Source organism: Artibeus jamaicensis, unplaced genomic scaffold (assembly GCF_021234435.1).
Source record: "Artibeus jamaicensis isolate MK-2021 breed Jamaican fruit bat unplaced genomic scaffold, CSHL_Jam_final contig_415, whole genome shotgun sequence".
Taxonomy (NCBI): Eukaryota; Metazoa; Chordata; class Mammalia; order Chiroptera; family Phyllostomidae; genus Artibeus; species Artibeus jamaicensis.
In genome coordinates, this window is record NW_026521823.1 from 37,241,903 (window position 1) to 37,259,391 (window position 17,489).

Sequence of the window (17,489 nt, forward strand, 5' to 3'; positions counted from 1 at the left end):
AAAGTTTTTGTAGGTGGAAACAAGCTGAAAGCTTGCACCGAATAGTCCCAGGTTTTTAAAACGTGTAGAAATGGAGGCCACACAGTGAGGGGTAGAGGAAAACGTTAAACCTTTCTGGAGGGTTGTGAAGCAGTGAAAATGCTACCTAAGGGGGGCTGAGCAAAGACAAGCTGCAGTTCTGAAAACCAGCTGAGGAAGACCACGGATTCATGTCAGCACCCAGTGAAACCACTGGAAGATGTTTGAGGAGTGGAGTATCGGAAGGGAAAGGCAGACTGCAGTATTCATGCAGGGTTGAAGCTTTGCCGCTTAAGCATAGCACAAGTCCAGGAAGGGACGCAAGGCAGCTGGGGGTGCAGGCGCGTCGGGAGTGTCTAAGAACCTCCCCAGAAACAAGCTCAGGAAGCAAACGATGACTCTGTCTCCTTGCTCATCCCAGTGAATCTCAGGGGAAAGAAATATTCTCAGAAGAAATCGTGCATGTCTTACAATCATTATTTAACAGATGAGGTTGCATTTTTATATTTGCTCCAATTCACAATCACACTTGACTTTCAATGTCTCCTTGACCTTGTCCTGGGGTCGTGATCAGCTTAACATTTTGGAAGCTCCATAATCATTGGATGGCCTTTCATAGTGTCAGGCATTTCCCTGGCAACCTGGGGTAGCATGGTCACTATTTACTGTTAACAAAGAAGGAGGGGACATTCCCCAAGACCGGCTGATGGGAGACCATCCAGCTCCAGACAGAAATGACAGAAGAAAGACTGGGAAGTCACTTAACAAACGAGCATCTGAAACACGTGGGGAAAAGTGAACCTGGTTTCCCACCCTTCTCCAAAAAATATACCCATACGAGTACAGCAAGAGAGGTAAAAAGATTATTTTTAAAAAAGGAGAAAATTTTACCCTTTGTGACAGCATGGATGTACCTAGAGAAAGTTTGAATGCATCTGTCAGGCATTTGAAATTTGGGAGGGAACAGAAGGAAGATTCCATGAAGGTGGAGAAAGCAAGGGGTGGATTAGATGACAGGATAGTGATTATGTTCTCTCTTCAGGGTGGTTACGCCTATTTCAAAGGTGTGTCCCCTAGATGAGTAAAACCAGTAGACAGGGCTTGCTCGGGGCAAAGATAACCCTTTCACTGAAGAAGTTACAGGCCTGGAGCGTGACTACATTCAGATCACGCTGTGAGGCTACTTTTCATAAAGTCCCTTTTTCTTCTACCTAATGAATGGTGTCAAAATTAGATGATAACTTCTTGAGAGCTGTGGCTTTTCTCTTTTTAATTTAAAACCTAGATCAAGCACTATTTCTGCTGTGAATTCTTTCCCCCTCCCTTTTTATATACATTTATATACTTTTTCTATATTTAACACAGATGTGCTTATCCCATTGTATTGAAAATGGTTGTTTCTGATGTTTATCTTTTCTATTAAGCTGTAAGCAAGGCAGGGAAACTGATAGCATAGAGGTCAAGCAGCCAAACTGCCTGGGTTTAAATACCAGCTTTGTCGTTTACCAGCAGCACGACCTTGGGCCAGTCACTTCCCCTCCAAGATGCCGGAAATAATAGTGCTGACCTCACAGAGCCGCTGTGAGGACTGAACGAGCTAAAACGTGTAAAATGCTTATCAGGCAGTAAGCAATCTGAGAAGCATTTGGAAAACACAGTGATTAGAGCTTCCGACCCACTGAACAGTCAGAAATTCTCATGTAACTTCTGACACCCCCAAAACTTAACTACTCATAACCCATTGCTGGCAGGGAGGTTTACAGATAATATAAACTGTCAAGTAACACAAATTTTATAATGTTATATGTATTGTATCCTGTATTCTCAGAACAAAGTAAGGTAGAGAAAAAACTTTATTAGGAAATCATAAGGAAGAGAAAATGCATTTATGATACTACACAAGCTTATAGAGTCTGTTTGCAAGATGAAACCGTCTGTCAGTACCTACATCTACACTGCCTTATATGATACCAAACAGTGTAGATATTGTACACTTAGTAACACTAGACATAAAAAATGAGGAGATAATATGAAACAATTCACATTTGTTTATAGCTTTAACAATTCATGCAGTGATAATGAGGAAGCAACAATATTATTATTGCTTTATGCTTGCCTTATGCAACCAATGTGATATGATAGATTCACTGTAGTAAGGACATCTCCAAACATCTTACTGGTATATTTACTGAAAGAAAAATCATCTGTAAGTGGTCCCATGCAGTCCAGCCTCACTTTGTTGAAGGGTCGACTGTACTGTATTTTATTGCCCTTCGAATTTTTCTTGACAAGAGCAATGTTTAAACTAAGCATGATTGCTGAATAAATAAATGAAAAAAATGACAGGAAATGTATAGGATGCTTCTTTCTAGAAGATTCTGGAGTCAAAGATGGGCCACCATGTTACCCATAGTTTTCCCACAGCAAATAACATGAGGTTTTTAACAGCTGGCCAGCAAGTATTGGTGGAGCATGCTTTGGAAATAGTAACGCGGTGATTGGCGGATTGAGAACAATGCAAATATAGATTGTGAAATGAGTTAGGCTTGTATCAAACACACGGTTACACAAGATTTTACCTTAAGGTTCGGGGATGATTCCTCTTTTGTTCTGAAGCTTCTGATTGGGAAGGTTATTTAATATGCAAGGTTGGTTTTAGCCAGCCCCTAGCTTTCTAGTAATGCGGGGGAAGTTAGAGTCAACCCGGATCACAGAAGGAGGCAGGGGCGTGCAGCAGGAGCAGAATCTGGCCACGGAGAAGGCTCTGTGGCCCCACAGGGTGGCTGCGGACCCAAGACCCACCCCTGCGTCAGACCTGGTGCACCTGGGCTCTGAGCCCCGGAGGAGGGCTCCCACCACGTGGAGGCTGTGCCCAGGATGAGTCAACCGAGGACTTTGAAAAATCAGATTAAAAAAAGAAACAGAGCCCTTTGGGACAGAGTACGGTAATCAGGTAGGTAAGGGGCTATTTCACGGCCCAGCAACCACGCACGTTCCCGTCAGCAACTGCGGCGCAGAAAAGCAGGGGACCTGTTTGCTCAGCTAGGAATGCTTACACTGGCCTCTTCCCCTCCCTCCCTGCTTTGTCACTCAACTCACCTAATTCCACGTTGGAGAGGGTTTTTTTTTCTTCTCCCCTCGGCTTTTTAAAATAACATCGGCAGAGCGGCTAATGAGGCAGTGGAAAAGCAAGCTGGTCCGTTCTGGGTTGCTAATGACTCCGTTCCCGGGAGCCTAATCAAAGATTTGTACATTTAATTGCTGTCAAGTCAGCTCCAACCACCTGCCATTTCTGCAGCACCTGAGCTCAGTAGCCCTCACCCCCGCAATGGTTCTGAGCTAATCCATCATGTTCCTGAAGGCCAGGAAGCCAGGCTGCTGGGCAACCCTGAGTGGGGTGTACCCAGAAGGGCAGAGACCAGCAGGCCTTCAGGAGACCTGTTGCTGACCTAATGGGGTCAGCGCTGAAGGGGCCTTCTCTCCCCCCAGGGTCAGATTCTCCCATCCTAGTGGGAGGAAAGGGTGGGAGTGAGGAGGATGAGGGTGTTCAAAGGGACACAGGAGGGGAGAAGGTGGCATCTGATTGAATTCTTTTGGATGTTTATTTAGCCTTTGTTCTGTTTGTAATAGAAGTTCTTTAAACTCATGTCCTGCACTCTAACTTCATTTTCCCCTGTGACAGGTACATCAGTATACACCAAGACTGTCTGATTTTTTTAGATAAGTCTGCAGAGCAAGGTGGCCCCAAATACCCCAGAAGACTTACTAGAACCAAGCTGGGCGGCCCCCCTCGGGTTTCTGAATCAGTCTGTCAAGGACATGGGCAAGGTCTGATGATTTGCGTGTCTAACAAGTTCCCAGATGATCCTTTCCCCACTGGACTGGGGGAACAATCTGAAAGCCTCTCAGAAATGCCAATCTGACTGTTAAGGTAGATGTAATTGTCATTGACCGAGAACTTGATTGGCTGTGTCTGCCTGCTAGTAACTGATCTGGCCATAGGAAAGAGGCAGGGACCCTGAGAATATATGGGAGAAGAAGGGATTGCTCCTTTTTATTCCCTTCCATCACAGGCCCAGATACCACGTGTAAAGGAAGGAGACATAACAGGCAAAGTCACTGACTGGGCAGGTACTGTATTCTGACCTACAGACAAATAGCCCTTCCCATCCCAGAATTCCTTTAGTCAGAATATGGCTACTTGTTTGGGAATTCACTCTCCCTCAGGGTGACCAACCATCCCAGTCTTTCCAGTTTAAAAACATAGACTTCTGGCTAAACCCGGACACTGTTCACCCTACCTCCCCTTTGGTTTAGCAGAATCTAGGTCAAAAAGGTCATACTGTTGATTCAGATGTACAAATATAATGAAGGTAAATATTGGTTCAGGCTCTGCACTGCCCCCCCCCCCCGTACCCCTGCCAAGAAAAGAGGGAGATAAGGTGTGTGGGCAGGTCCGTCTCCATTTATGATCCCCAGCTTGTCATCGCCAAGCTCTAGACAACTTTGGAACTGAACCCATTTTTCTTTGTTGACTAATAGTGACATTTTCTTTCCTCTTTCTTTATGGAAGAAACTTGCTGAACTTGAAGTAATTTTTAAAAATAAATTAGAAGAGCCAAATACCTCCACCGTTTCATGGCAACCTATAGTTTCTCCTTGACCTTGACCCTGAGTTTCTAGCTTGGTATTTAATGACCAACCAGTTGATCTGGTGAAGAGGCCACAGTGATAGCATAGTGACGAACTACGTCCTACAGCTTTCTGTTAATTGTTGTTTTCTTGTGTTTTTCTTCTTCCACTCCACACCGTTGTCACCGTGTTCCAGCCAAACACACACTTGTTTTGATTTCTTCCTTACTGCTTAGTCTATTTATATCAGGGGACCCTGGAAAGTGTGCAAGATAACCTCACTAGAAAGCTAAATTATTTCTAAAGAGAAACACCATCTGATCTGCCAACCCCATGGAAAAATATTAACTGTTATTCATTTGCCGCCCTAAATCTTTCCCCAGAGTGCTTGAAATCACAGAGATGAGCTGCCCTCGCTCCTTATTCACCGTTGGAATTTATGTCTAAATACATTGGAGACCTGGGAAAATAGAACAAAAAAGTCATTGCAATCTATCCAACGAGACCGAGGAGGGCAAAGGTGTGCCTGTGCATGGGTGTATATTTTCATGGAAAAATGAAACTGGCAGCCTGCTCAGTGGAAAAGTCGATGCTTTCTGGGTCGAGATTTTCCCAGGAGTAAAAATGCCCCAATCAGGGGCTTCCTGGTTTCGTCACTTTCTGCTCCTCTTTTGAGGCTGCTCTGGGCACCCTTCTCCAGGACTGGCCTTCCTGACTCCACCCCCAGAGTTCCCTGGAGCCCTCCAAGCTGCATTTATTCTGCACCCATGTTTACCCTTCTAACATAGCCATGGAGTCATCTGGGTGTGTATTTGTCTCCCAATTCGGCTGCAAACCCTTCCAGGTCAAGGTGCAGGATCCAGTCATGGCGGGCACCTTGTCACCTCAGGCTGGCCTTGGCACCCGGAATGTGTTTGTTGACTGAATGACTGTTATGCTTGGAGCAGTTTTAGTGATTCCAAGCACAACTCAGTCATTTGTATAAAATTTATTGTGTTTATTTTAATATTGTAAATGGGAAGTGGGCCACGTCCAGAGATTCTCAGTGTTCCACCCTGTGACAGGCATTCTGGGCGCAGGCCTACCTGAAGGTTAAATTGGCCACAACTTGAGAGATAGGATATTGAACATGAGGCGGGAAAGACGATTGGTTTGCCTGATGTCACTCATAGTTCATACACACTTGCCTCACTCCCACTGGTCCCATAGAACCCAGAGCTGCAGGAAGTAAACCGATCAGGAAGATCGTCCCTCTTGCTGCCTACACCCCACCCCCGGCCTCTTTCCCGCAGAAGCTGGAAGGCAGCGACAGTCGGAGAGACAGATGTTTCTTCTCACCCTATACGCCTTTGCCAGGGATGATGTTCAAAACGGTGCCTTTGTGCCCTCGGAGAGAGGTCTTGGCCCAGCTCAGCCTTTCAGGCTCACTGCTTCTGCATTAATCTCACCTAAATACTATGGTAAACGGCAGAAGGAACGGAGAATGTTTTCGTCTGGAAACCCTCACTTTGTTGCAGGTGTGAAGATAGAACTATGTGAAGACCACATGTTTAGAAACTGAGTCATATTTAAAATGCACTGGAGAGGGTGCCTTCAAAGTCGGCCGTTTAAGGGAGATATTTATACTATCTCAGTCACGTCTTCACTAACAGAGTTTCAATCCATAATTTCTCTCCTGTGAAGATCCAAGTTGTCACAAATGTCGCAAACTGAGTTTGCTCCAAGCCTTTAAGCACAAGAACTGCTCGAGGTCGGCTGCACATAACAGAGAAGTGGATGAAGGTCGATGTGCTGGGAGGCCTCGAGGGCACGTGGGCTTCCCAGCTTCAGCTTTTCCTCCACCGTCTGTCTCTAGAGACCCTCCTCCCACCCCACCTCTCTGCCCCTCCCTCCTGGCTCCTCCCCAACCTGGATGAACGAAGGAAAGAACTGAACGAACAAAGGAGAGACCTCCCAAACAGGACTCCCTTCTTCAGAAGGGGTGGGCCCGCTGCTAGGGTTTGATGAGGAAGGTTGAGACATAGAAAGAGAAGAAGAGAAAAGGGGAACGGTTTCCTGGGCCAGAAAGCAGCAGGGCAGAGTTCAGCCACCTGGGACCTACGTCCGGGCGGAGAGGGGACTCAGTGTGACGTGTGACGGTGCACACACAGCCCTTGTCACAGTCTGTTCCACTTTTCCCTCCACACCAACCCTGTGGTCAACGCTACCAGGCCTCCACTTCTCACACAGGCCTGTGGAACGCTGGAAGGTGTTCAAACAGAGGCGCGGTATAAGGGGCCATCTACTCTGTGTGACATTGCAGAAGCACTCGGAGCCCGATTTGTGCCAGAAAGAGAGGAGAGAGTCGAGAGGATATTCAGCTTATCAGCTGCCACTGCAAGAGTTTCCTGTTACACACTTCCCAACATTCTGACCCTTCCGGTGTGACGATTCCCAAGGCTGTTCCTGTACCGAACCCAAACCTTGCACACTCCATGTCTCCTGTGCAATGTAGGGCCAGGATCCACGTGACCAGGAAGGTGGGTGACGCTGTGATTTATTGCCCATTCTTTCATATGGGAGAGCCCAGTGGTTTCAGGCACAACAACAGTGCTCTCTGCGATGCCCGCCCCGTGAAGACAAATCCAACCACCGTGCACCTGCATTGGGTCCCCGAGGGGGCATGCAAGTCACTTGGATGCATGGCTGGCATGGAAAATGTCAGGCAGCTCCTCTCAAAACTCTAAATATCCAGGTGTTTTCAGTAGTGTAGTCAAAACACCTGAGTACTGTCCTGAACCACACAGCTGTGAATCAGATGTTGATTTCCTGCAGCCACAGAAGGGCAACTCTGGACAACGTCCTGACATTTACTTTATGCCTCTTTTTAATTTATTTTTTTAAATTACTTCCTTAATCCTACCCTGGGAATATGTTTATCAGTTTGAGAGAGACAGAGAGAGAGAGAAACATTGGTTGCTTGCCCTGCATGCCCCGACCAGGAATCAAACCTGTGACCTTTTGGTGTTTGGGACAACACTCCAACCAACTGAGTCACCAGGCCAGGGCTGTGTCTCTTCTCTAGAAATTGATTCTGATTTTTATCTTTGCCATGAAAGAAAAGCTTTTGACCTCGACCAGTCTTTCTCCTTATTTTGTTGACTGACTCATCTCAAAGAAGAAGAGTTAAGAACTGTTTAACCACCACGACCACCAATAAACAGCAAAACAAGTGTGAAGTCAGAAGCCCCAGAGCCCAACCCACAACCTTGCTGTGGTCTGGCCAAGCCGCATCCCTCCAACCTCAGCCTGTTCACCTGCGCACTGGTGTGATAACCCATCTTGGAAACTGCTTAGGAGAAGTCAGCGAGGTGCTGTGTGAAGCAATTGGAAACTATGTGGACCTCACATCACACTTCTGCTCATAGACCATCTAGGTATCTGCTCTCCAACCTGGAAGAGAAGAAGCAATGAAGGACATGCACCCAGAGACACCGAGCTTGGCTCTCACTCTAGTACCTCTGTCATCCAGACACAATGGAGCTGAGGGTTCTAGAAGTTGGCGTGTTGGAAATGCTGTACCCCCAAGGGCCTTCTGTGGCCTCTCGGGACAGTAAATGGCTTGCCCTGAGGGTGAATTCTGCTCAGTCCTGACCCCGTTTGGCTGTCCCTTTCATCGTTCTCGATTAAAGACATCTCTCTGAACACTTAGAGGGTTAGGGGTACCGTGACATCGCTTAGTTTTTTGGTTTTCTTTCTTTCCTTCCTTCCTTTACAAAAAAGAACATAAAAATTATTTTTGGTGAAGTCTATTGAGGTCTGACATACATCTACTAAAATTCTTCTTTTTTAGTGAACCGTTCTATGAGTTTTGACAAACACGTGTTCTCATGCAACCACCACCATGATGAGCCTACAGAACTGTTCCATCACCTTTCCAAATGCCTCTCTCCCATGTGTGGTCAACCTCTCCCCTTAATCCGGCCCCTGGCAATCACTGATGGAATTTCTGTCTCTGCAGTTCGGCCTTTCCAGAATGTTATGCGAAGATCATCCTGCAGTTTGCCGCCCTTTGTGTCTGGCTTCTTTCACTTAGCAAGATGCATTTGACACCTGTCCATGTTGTTACAGGTATCGGTATTGCTGCAGCCAGGAACCCAATGCAGGGACGCACCACAGTTTCTATGTCCATTCACCGGCGGACAGACACTCCACGCTTTAGTGATTACAAGTAAAGGCCTCAACACTTGTGAAGTATTTTATACGTATAGACCATTAGATATTTTGCTTTAAAAGATGCATTTAAGTTTGGCCCAGGTGAACAGAGACTGAGAGACTTGGGGGACCCCTGGGGAGAGGAGATGGTACGTTTCCCGCATCAGCCCACCAGGCCCAGCCCAGGCCCACCAGGGGCTAGTTGGAGCAAGACGCTGTCACTGTTTTCACTGAGGACACTTGTCGCACAGAAATAAAATTAACTCGATTTTTCTGAGCCCCTGGGGAAGAACATGAGGACACGATGACAGCCACCAATTTAGTGGGCCCACGACTGCGTCGGTGGTTAAAGTAATATTTCCATCGATCGGGCCAATACCCCAGCAGGTCATCTGTACACACCCGAGGGATTCTTTTTCAAATCACAGGCCACTGATCTGGAGCAGGTAAGGAAAAGTAGAGGCTGTGGGTCAACTGCATACTAGCAAACTCCTCAGGGTTGCTCGGGTTGAGTAAACTTTCTTTTTGGCTCATTTAGGGGGAAATCCATGTTTCTCAGTTGAAATCGTGTTATTGGGATCTCTACTGGGCACAGGATATCAAGGTAATTATCAACCCCTATGGAGAATTTCAGGCTTAGCGCCAGTTCTACCAGTTTTCTCCTTGCACCCATCACAAGAAGGAGTTAGAGAGGAGTTACAGTCACACCAGTAAGAAAGCTCAGGTCCCCCTGCGATCTGATCTCACGAACTCTCCCCCAACATTGTACCTTCCCACCCTGGGGCCTCTGGGTTCTCTAACTCTTCAGTGTTTTCATCCACCCAGGAGACAGTGATTGTGTGCCCACCTGGTGCCCACACTCAGACGAGGGGGGAGCTCACAGAGAGGACCGTGTTCCAGAATAAGCTGACCTCTATCATGTAGACGCCAATATGAATGTGCTTCATGGCAGAGGGTTCCACATTCGGTTCTGGACAATTTTTCAGGATCAGCAGACTGAAGAAGAATGTGCAGCTAAAACGCAGTGTTGTAAAAGTGTGAGTCCTGTACTCCACTCTTCTAATTATGTGGGGGGGGGCAAGCAGATCTGAAGTGTTATTTCAGTGGGGGGACGTGTTTGCAGTTCCGAACTAACTTACAAACACAGCCTGAATGCAGCCCGTGCACAATGAGGCGTTAGACACGATCAAAGGCAATGCTTTACCCCACGGCTGGGTTTGTTAGTATCCATTGGGTCATCCAAAGTTCACGTGTCATCAGTACCACTAACTGGCATTGAGACCCCAACGATATTAATAACAGTAATAACAATACCAATACCAGTGAGAAGAGCTAACTCCCCTTGGGGGAAATGGATATTAGAATGGACACCAAATTCACCAGGGGTACTAACTTGCCTCCTTCCTGTGTTCAGCAGGATAGGAGTTAGGGAGGGCATGAACCCAGACTAGACTCCACACGACTGTTTTCTAGGTGTCATTGAGCAAGCCATATGATCTCTTTAAGCTGTGTGTCTTTATCTGAAAATGGGATGGTTAATAGGGCTACTTCATAACCCTGTTATACGAATTACCTGAAATAATGAACCTGTTTAACCTAGTGCCTGGTATGTAGCAAGTACAAAATAAATATTAGCTGCTGCTGTTATTATTATTGTTGTCTTTGTGTGTGTGTATAGTCAGACTGAATAACTTTGAAAGGAAGTGAGTGAAGAATTATGATTTTCTATTTCAAGTGACCCAGTCAGTGGTTGGTGGAGATAATCCTAGTTTCCTCGGTTTGAGAAAGAAACAGACCTGGACAAAAGAGGGTAATCTCACCCCTCAAGGCTCATGTAGCCTCAAACAAAACCAATATTCCTATTCCCGTGTGAATTTTATTTTTTCAAAGCAATAAAAACTGATTTTCAGACAGGAAAGGGTCAAACTAACATGAAACTGGACAGACAATGCAATATGACCGGACAATATAAACATGTCCAGAGAATCGTGGAGAATGGAAAAGATGCAGGACTCCAGAAACAAGAAAACGTCTTCATTTTTAAAACTCTAGACCTTTCATGTCACTGGCCTGAAAGATCTAGAAATACTAGAAGGGTGGACAAATACAAAAAGTTTAAATTTAATAGAAGTCAACATAATGCTGAGTCCCTAAGACACAAAACTCAATAGACCAAGAGTCCTAATGAAGTCCCTCTCATTTGGGCTGGAAGACAGCATAGCCAACCTTCCAACCCCTTTCCAACTTTAAGATTCTGTAAAGCTAAGGAAGCAGAAATAAAAAGGCAATTTGTTGTTGACAGATTTTAAATGCCACTGTGACATATACCATGAAATAAAAACAAGTAGAAAAGAAGAATGGTAAGTGCACAGTTTTTTATGTGCGTACTGACAGCTGTTTATTTACTTTCCATACATTTTTCTTGAGGCTGTTTGTATCCAGAAATATAGTGGCTGTTTTAAAAAGAATTGACATTCAGTAGTTAGCAATCTTGTCCACGTCGGGGACTCCGACATAGCCCACTCTACCTGTGTAGACCTCTACGTGTGTGTGTGTGTGTGTTGGAATGAGATTGTATGTGTACATCAAGAGGGAGGAACCATGATTTGTAACTCAGCGATTACTAGTTTTTATTTAGTGCATTCTCTACTCTATTACCGCAGAGCAGTCATCTGTAAGTCTTTTGCAAGGCGCGGATTCTGGGCAGAGTTAAATATCAATCTAAGTATAACATCAGTATGTAAACAGACTGATGAATTGCTAGATTGCTAGGATATGAACCATATGGAACCGCACATAACACTCCACGGAGCAGTGGATAATTTTAGCATTCCGTGAAAACCACGGACAGGAGACAGCTACCAGCTGATTCAACGCCCCAGCCTGCCCTGTTCTCTTTTTCTCTCAAGGCCACCTGGGGCCGTGAGCATTTTGAACATTAAAAATGTTACTTGCTAGGGTGTTTCCCTCCTAAGGCAAGATGGATGGACTCTGTGTGCCAGAAAAGATTGTGGGGGAAGACGGGGACAGATCGTTACTCTGAGGGCCAACTCTATTGTCTGTCTCTTCAAATCTTCTATGTATACGATGAAGGTTCTGAAGAGTTTAGGTCTTCAAAGGGGTGTACGATGCAAAAAAAAATTGTTACTTTTTAAGTGGTTCCTTTGGGGCTAGAATCCAGATTTCCCTTCTCTCATCCCAAGGTCTTTTTACAAAATTCCACTGGTGTCACGTACTAACTCCAGTGAGGGCACAATGTACTTTCTACCTCTTTCTACATTGCTACAGTTGGGAGGGACTCTCTCCTTCCCTCTTCTAGTTGCAGAAGTGACGCTGCTGCTAATGCAGGGCTGGGAGTGGGGGGGCGGGCAGATGTCGGGATGGACTTGAGGCATCCTGGGGATTCTTTTTTAATTTAAGGAATTTTAGGCTAAATCTGCACAGAATAGAGCAGGAAACCAAACAATTTTCAGCTGCATTTTAAGCACCAAAGGCAGCCAGTGTGGACAAAGGCTTCACTGACTGGGGTTCTGCAAATCTGACATGCGTTACGGAAGAAGAGGAAGCTTTCTGTGGAGTGCTCCGAGATGCACCACACAGAGGGGCGGGGAAGGAGGTTCTCAGAAAGGGCTCCGAGGCCTGCCATCAGCCAGCCAAGAAGGCTGGGGGTGAATACAACCGCCGTGCCAAGTTGACGCAGCCCTGACCTCATTCGGCCTGTGGTCTCTGAGCCCAGAGGGAACAGGGCTGTGCCCACACGCCAGGCCTTCCCCTTCGAGTCCACGGACCTGTTGCCAGAGCTGCACTGCAGCCAGCCTTTGATCAAGCCGCGGGCTTCCTCTTAGACTCTCAGAAGAGCAAGGGGAGGACGGCCCTGGGGGAAGGCTGGCGCTGCCACGTCCTGAGGGCAGGAGAAGTGGTCCTAGGGCCTGGCTGGGCTCAGGAGCTGCTGGGCTGGGGGCAGCCTCTGCACACCTGGCTCCATGCTGGCCTCCTTGGTCTCAGAGAGGCTCTGGGAGGGAGACAGGGACCGGAGCAAGAACCATCATTTTGCTGCCTTTCCTACTCCATTCTTGTGGAATATGGACCCTTTTCATGGTGCTTTAAAGAAATAAATCACAGGGCCCTAAGGTCAAGTGCATGGACTATAACAACTGGCTCTTGCCATTGACTATGGTAATTTTTCTAACTTCATCAGGTTTTTATCCCAAGCGCATCTCTTGAAACTACTTTTGCTGCCCTTCCGATTCGCTCAACTCCCTGGTAAGAAGGCAGTGCCTTGGCCCACGTCATTCCGGGACAGGTGCAAAGAACAGGATCTGAAGGAGCAATCGTTTCCAGGAACAAGTATGTCAAACAGGGGTAGAGAATTGTCTGCATGTCACCTTGAGTGGTACCTAGTAGGGCTTGGTGTGAGGCATGTCTGAGGAGGTTTCAGTGAACTGAAAAAATTATAAACATGGAGGACAGAGTAGGCTCTGAGTTCAATGCATTGAGCAAAACGGACTGACTGCTGTCATGTGAAAGGATGAGCAATGGGGGAGAAGCAGGAGGAGGTGGAGGAATAGAAGGAAGAGGAGGAGGAGCAGGAGCAGGAGGGGAAGGGGAGCCGGAGCATAAGAACGTCCTGAATTTAGGGCGCTACGCCCCACCCCCTCCCTAAAGGAAGTTTCTCACTTTCAGTCCCTACCTGTGCACGTTGGCATTGCCTCATCACTGTGTGCTCCCGCCGTGGTCTAAAGTAACCCCAGTGATGTCAGCCGTTTCCCTAATTGTACAACCTTTGGCAAAAAGATCATGTGTTTGCTTATGCCTGACTCCTGGGGGCAGGTCCAGTTAGATAAAGCCCCTCTCAAGGCCATCTCCCCACTGATGACCTTTGGGCACTGCTGCTTAAATTTCCTGCTTTGAGGACTTCCTGGTTAAGTCCCCCCTATCACCAGGAAAACTTGACCTCTAGCATGCAAAGCAAGTCCACGGAGCAGAGGCAACGGAACTTTCTGACTTTAACGTCAGTCTGGCTTGGCTTGCCTTTGAAATGGAGCACTTGTGTTTTGAAACTGTTTACGAGCTCTCTGAGCGCTGACCTGCAAACACAGATATCAAGAACTTCTGGGGCCGGAGTGTCCAAATAACTAGGATAAGAACAATCCAGTTGACAATTATAAAACCTGGCACCAAGTGCTTGGGCCTTTGAGTTCTCCAATGGCGATCTTTCCTAGTCCTGGGCCCAGGGAAAGGAACCCAGGACTTAGACATCAAGTGCATTGGAGCGTTCACCTTGCTGTTTACCAGCTGTGAGGACTTGGGTCGGGAGGCTCAGCTTTGGGGTCATCCGATGTAATGGGGACATCTATTTCACAGGGCTTTCAAGAGGATTGAATGAAGTAATCAATACTTAGAAAGTGCTTCACAAGTTATTTTATCCCTGCCTCGCCATTTCCCAAATAAAGAAACTGGGGCCCGAGAAAGTTAAGTAACGCGTTCGACACAACATGGTTTGTATTATATTCTGGAATTTAGGTCAGAGTAGGCGGTCAAGAAACGCCCTTTAAAATCACACCAATGTCAGGTTACGATGCTCCCTCAGTGATTTGCCTGCTGGGCTAAAAGAACCGTGGTGTTCTTTAACATTTTCACCAATTATATTAGGCTCAATTTCCCTCTGTAAGACATCCTTGGAGACAAAAGGCAGAGAGGGCCCCTGTTGGGTTTATTCCATGACCTTGTAATATAAAAATTATAACAGAATTAACCCCAAATAGTAGATATCAACTAAGGAAAGCATGAAGAAATAGAGCCCCGAGCACAGTGTTTTGCAAATTCATGTTGATAGCGTGTTTAGGAAGGTCAGCTCTCTGCTGGTAGAGGGCCAGCAAATGCCTGGAAAACAAAACAGGCATTTATATCACTGTAAGTGTCCTCCTCTGGAGGGAAATAAACAAGCCCGGAGTTATGACAACGGCGCTGGAGTCAGCGTGACACTCGAGGAACCGCAGAGTCAGATCAGTTATTTTGGCAAACGGAGGTCTAGACACTCGCCACAGCGCCGGATGGTGTTTAGTCCAGCAAAAGGGTGTGATGATGTGTCTCTCAGATCAAGTTTTTCCCCTCACGAGGGCGTCATGTCAGGGCGCCACTGACACACACCAACCCCAACCCCGTCCTCCAAACGAGGTTGCTTCTCCCTGTCAGAAGCACATGTGAATACTGGCGCCTTGCCTTTCGGACTTGATCTCCAGCACAGCCGGGGGGTAATCAGAGCAGCTGTCACTGTTTGTGGTAGGTGTGGGGTGGGACTTGTGCACCCAGCAATGTGACTGGGTCGCCATGGGTCTTGAATACACAGTGGGTACCAGCTGTCACTGAAAACTTACCGAGTGGCAGACGCCATTCTAAGCACTTCAGCTGTGTAGACAGACACCTTTCTCTCGGGGGAGTTCGCCATAAGTGTGATGAGTACGTGAGGCTGCCACCCACTAGCCCAGTGTCCTGATGACGCTACCGAAGTGCTTTGGCCTGTTTCATCAGCTGGTGCATGGATGTCATAGTGGGGCTCACTCGTGGGGTTATTGTGAAGATCACCTGAGTGGATACACACAAAGCGTTTGGAACATCGCTGGCCTCTCCCAACGCTCAATACACACGGGCTAATATTTGTATTTATCCCCGAGTAACCTCTTGAATCATGGGTGGAACCAGGATTTGAACCCAGACTGCCTAGTAGAAAAGCCCGTGTCTTTAATCACTATTTATTCTGAATGAATAACCAAATAAGTAAATACATGACTTAGAGCCTTGTGGCAAGATAGTGGCCCGAATCCGAACCTCCTGTCACTCACCAGGAGGTGAAGCTCACAGTTTCAGAGCTAGATCAAGGTTGGGCCATGGAAAATGCACAGATGCCCCTCCCCCAAAGGGACCAGGAAGTGGCTGGGTGTCCGTGGGCCTTGCGTCCCCCCTTTGGCCTCGGATCCCACGTCCTTCCAGGCCGCTGTGCGCCGCGGTGCGTGTGCACTGCCGTTCTGTGGGATTCGGGTTCTCTACCCACGGAGCGAGCACGGCTACGAAGAAGTGGAACTGGACTGGCTCTCTCCTGTTTACAGAGCACCTTCATACCCACTGTGTCCCTGTCCCTTGGAGAAAGCCTCCGACGTAGTAACAGGTCATGATCTTTGGATCTGAGTGTGCCAACGTCATGTGACTTATCTGAGTTGCAGGGCCTGCGAACACCAGAGCCCCGATTTCCATGGGGTCACCCAACTTGGGATCCCTTGTGCCGTCCTTGGTAAAAATATTTGACTCTTCCCACTTAGGGGTCTAAGAAAGGTGTTGGGTCTCAGAGAGAATGTTTTAAGAGTATTTCCAGTGTAGACTTTCAACTTCTTGGGAAAGGTTCCTTTTGAACCTTCCTGAAGACAGAAGAATGGGACAAGATGGAACCTTCAAATCGCTTTACAGCCACGAAGCCTGTGGGGGTTTTTTCCCCAAGGTTTTATGAAAGAAATAAAAGTATCCACTTGGAATGTTTGGTACAGAAAATGAAAGCACAGTGAAGAGCTCTTTATTTGGGACCATCTGACTGTGTGCTGTGATAGAAAAATACTGGAGAAGCAAAGAGGACATCAGGAAAACTATTTCACTCACTTCATGCAGTCCCGTCTTACTTTTTATGATACTGTATTTCAAAACTTCGGTTCACAGCACTCTTCTGCGTGAGACAGTGCTCTCTGGGCCGCCCCTCCCCCACCTCATCATGCTTCTTACCCTCACATATGTGGTAGCGATTGTTGTTCGTTCTGAGCCCAGTCGCTGCTTTGATTCCATCGCAAATCGCTCCTCTGAGCCTGGGGCGTAATTACGTCCACGGCCAGGGCTGAAGTTAAAACCGGCCATTACCTGGGAGAGACTGCAGGCTAAGTGGTGAGACCAGAGCCGAGTTCCTTTTAACCTGCTACGCTCCCAGTGGCAGGGCGGAGGGAGAAAATTACGGGCATCATAAATTGCTTTTTCGATAGAGGCTTTGTCCCTGTCTTCTAAATAGCCGTGCCATGCTGGGAAAATGTCTCCACATTTTTAATTGCAGATAATTTTGTGTAAGGAAAACCTCCCAGGGAAAATAACCTAATAACACATGTTCCGTTTTGCTTTGGCAGAGCTCCCTGCATCCTAAACGAGGGCGTAGGAACACGCGCACCCACAGTGTTTTCTCTGACCTGAAAGTGTAAGTGGTAAACGGCCCCGCAATCCGTGCGGTAAGGAGCTGGAGAAGCGGAGGACAGCCCACAGGTAGGCTGCCCCCTTTTCGCACACTGTGTAAGAGGCAGGGGCACAAGGAAGTGTGTGGTGCTGCCACCCAGTGGTGAGCCATGTGACCCGTGACTGCCAGGATCCTTCACTTGTCCCAAACCCAACCTCATCTGTCTGGTAGACAGAAAGAGGAAGAAAGCCAAGATCACAGTGCTGACAAAGTGACCGCCAGGAGAAGGCGCCCCGAAGCTGTGTGGAAGGCCACGTCAGAGGCTTGTTCGACGTGTGTGTTAGGCACACGTCTAACAGCCTTGGGTTTCAAACCCTACAGCCCATTAGAATCAAGCCATTAGAAGGCAAGGAAGAAGGGAAAGTGAATCTAGGTATTTCACATG

At 47.2% G+C, this 17,489-nt stretch overlaps 1 long non-coding RNA gene across 1 annotated transcript; it reads left to right on the top strand.

The window, feature by feature from the left end:
* Positions 1-3,521: 3,521 nt before the first annotated feature.
* On the top strand, positions 3,522-10,480 carry LOC119037463 (uncharacterized). The gene is made up of 3 exons (XR_005080202.2): positions 3,522-9,290; positions 9,383-9,448; positions 9,670-10,480. It is a non-coding gene; the product is annotated as an uncharacterized LOC119037463 (long non-coding RNA).
* The last annotated feature ends 7,009 nt before the right edge of the window (positions 10,481-17,489 follow it).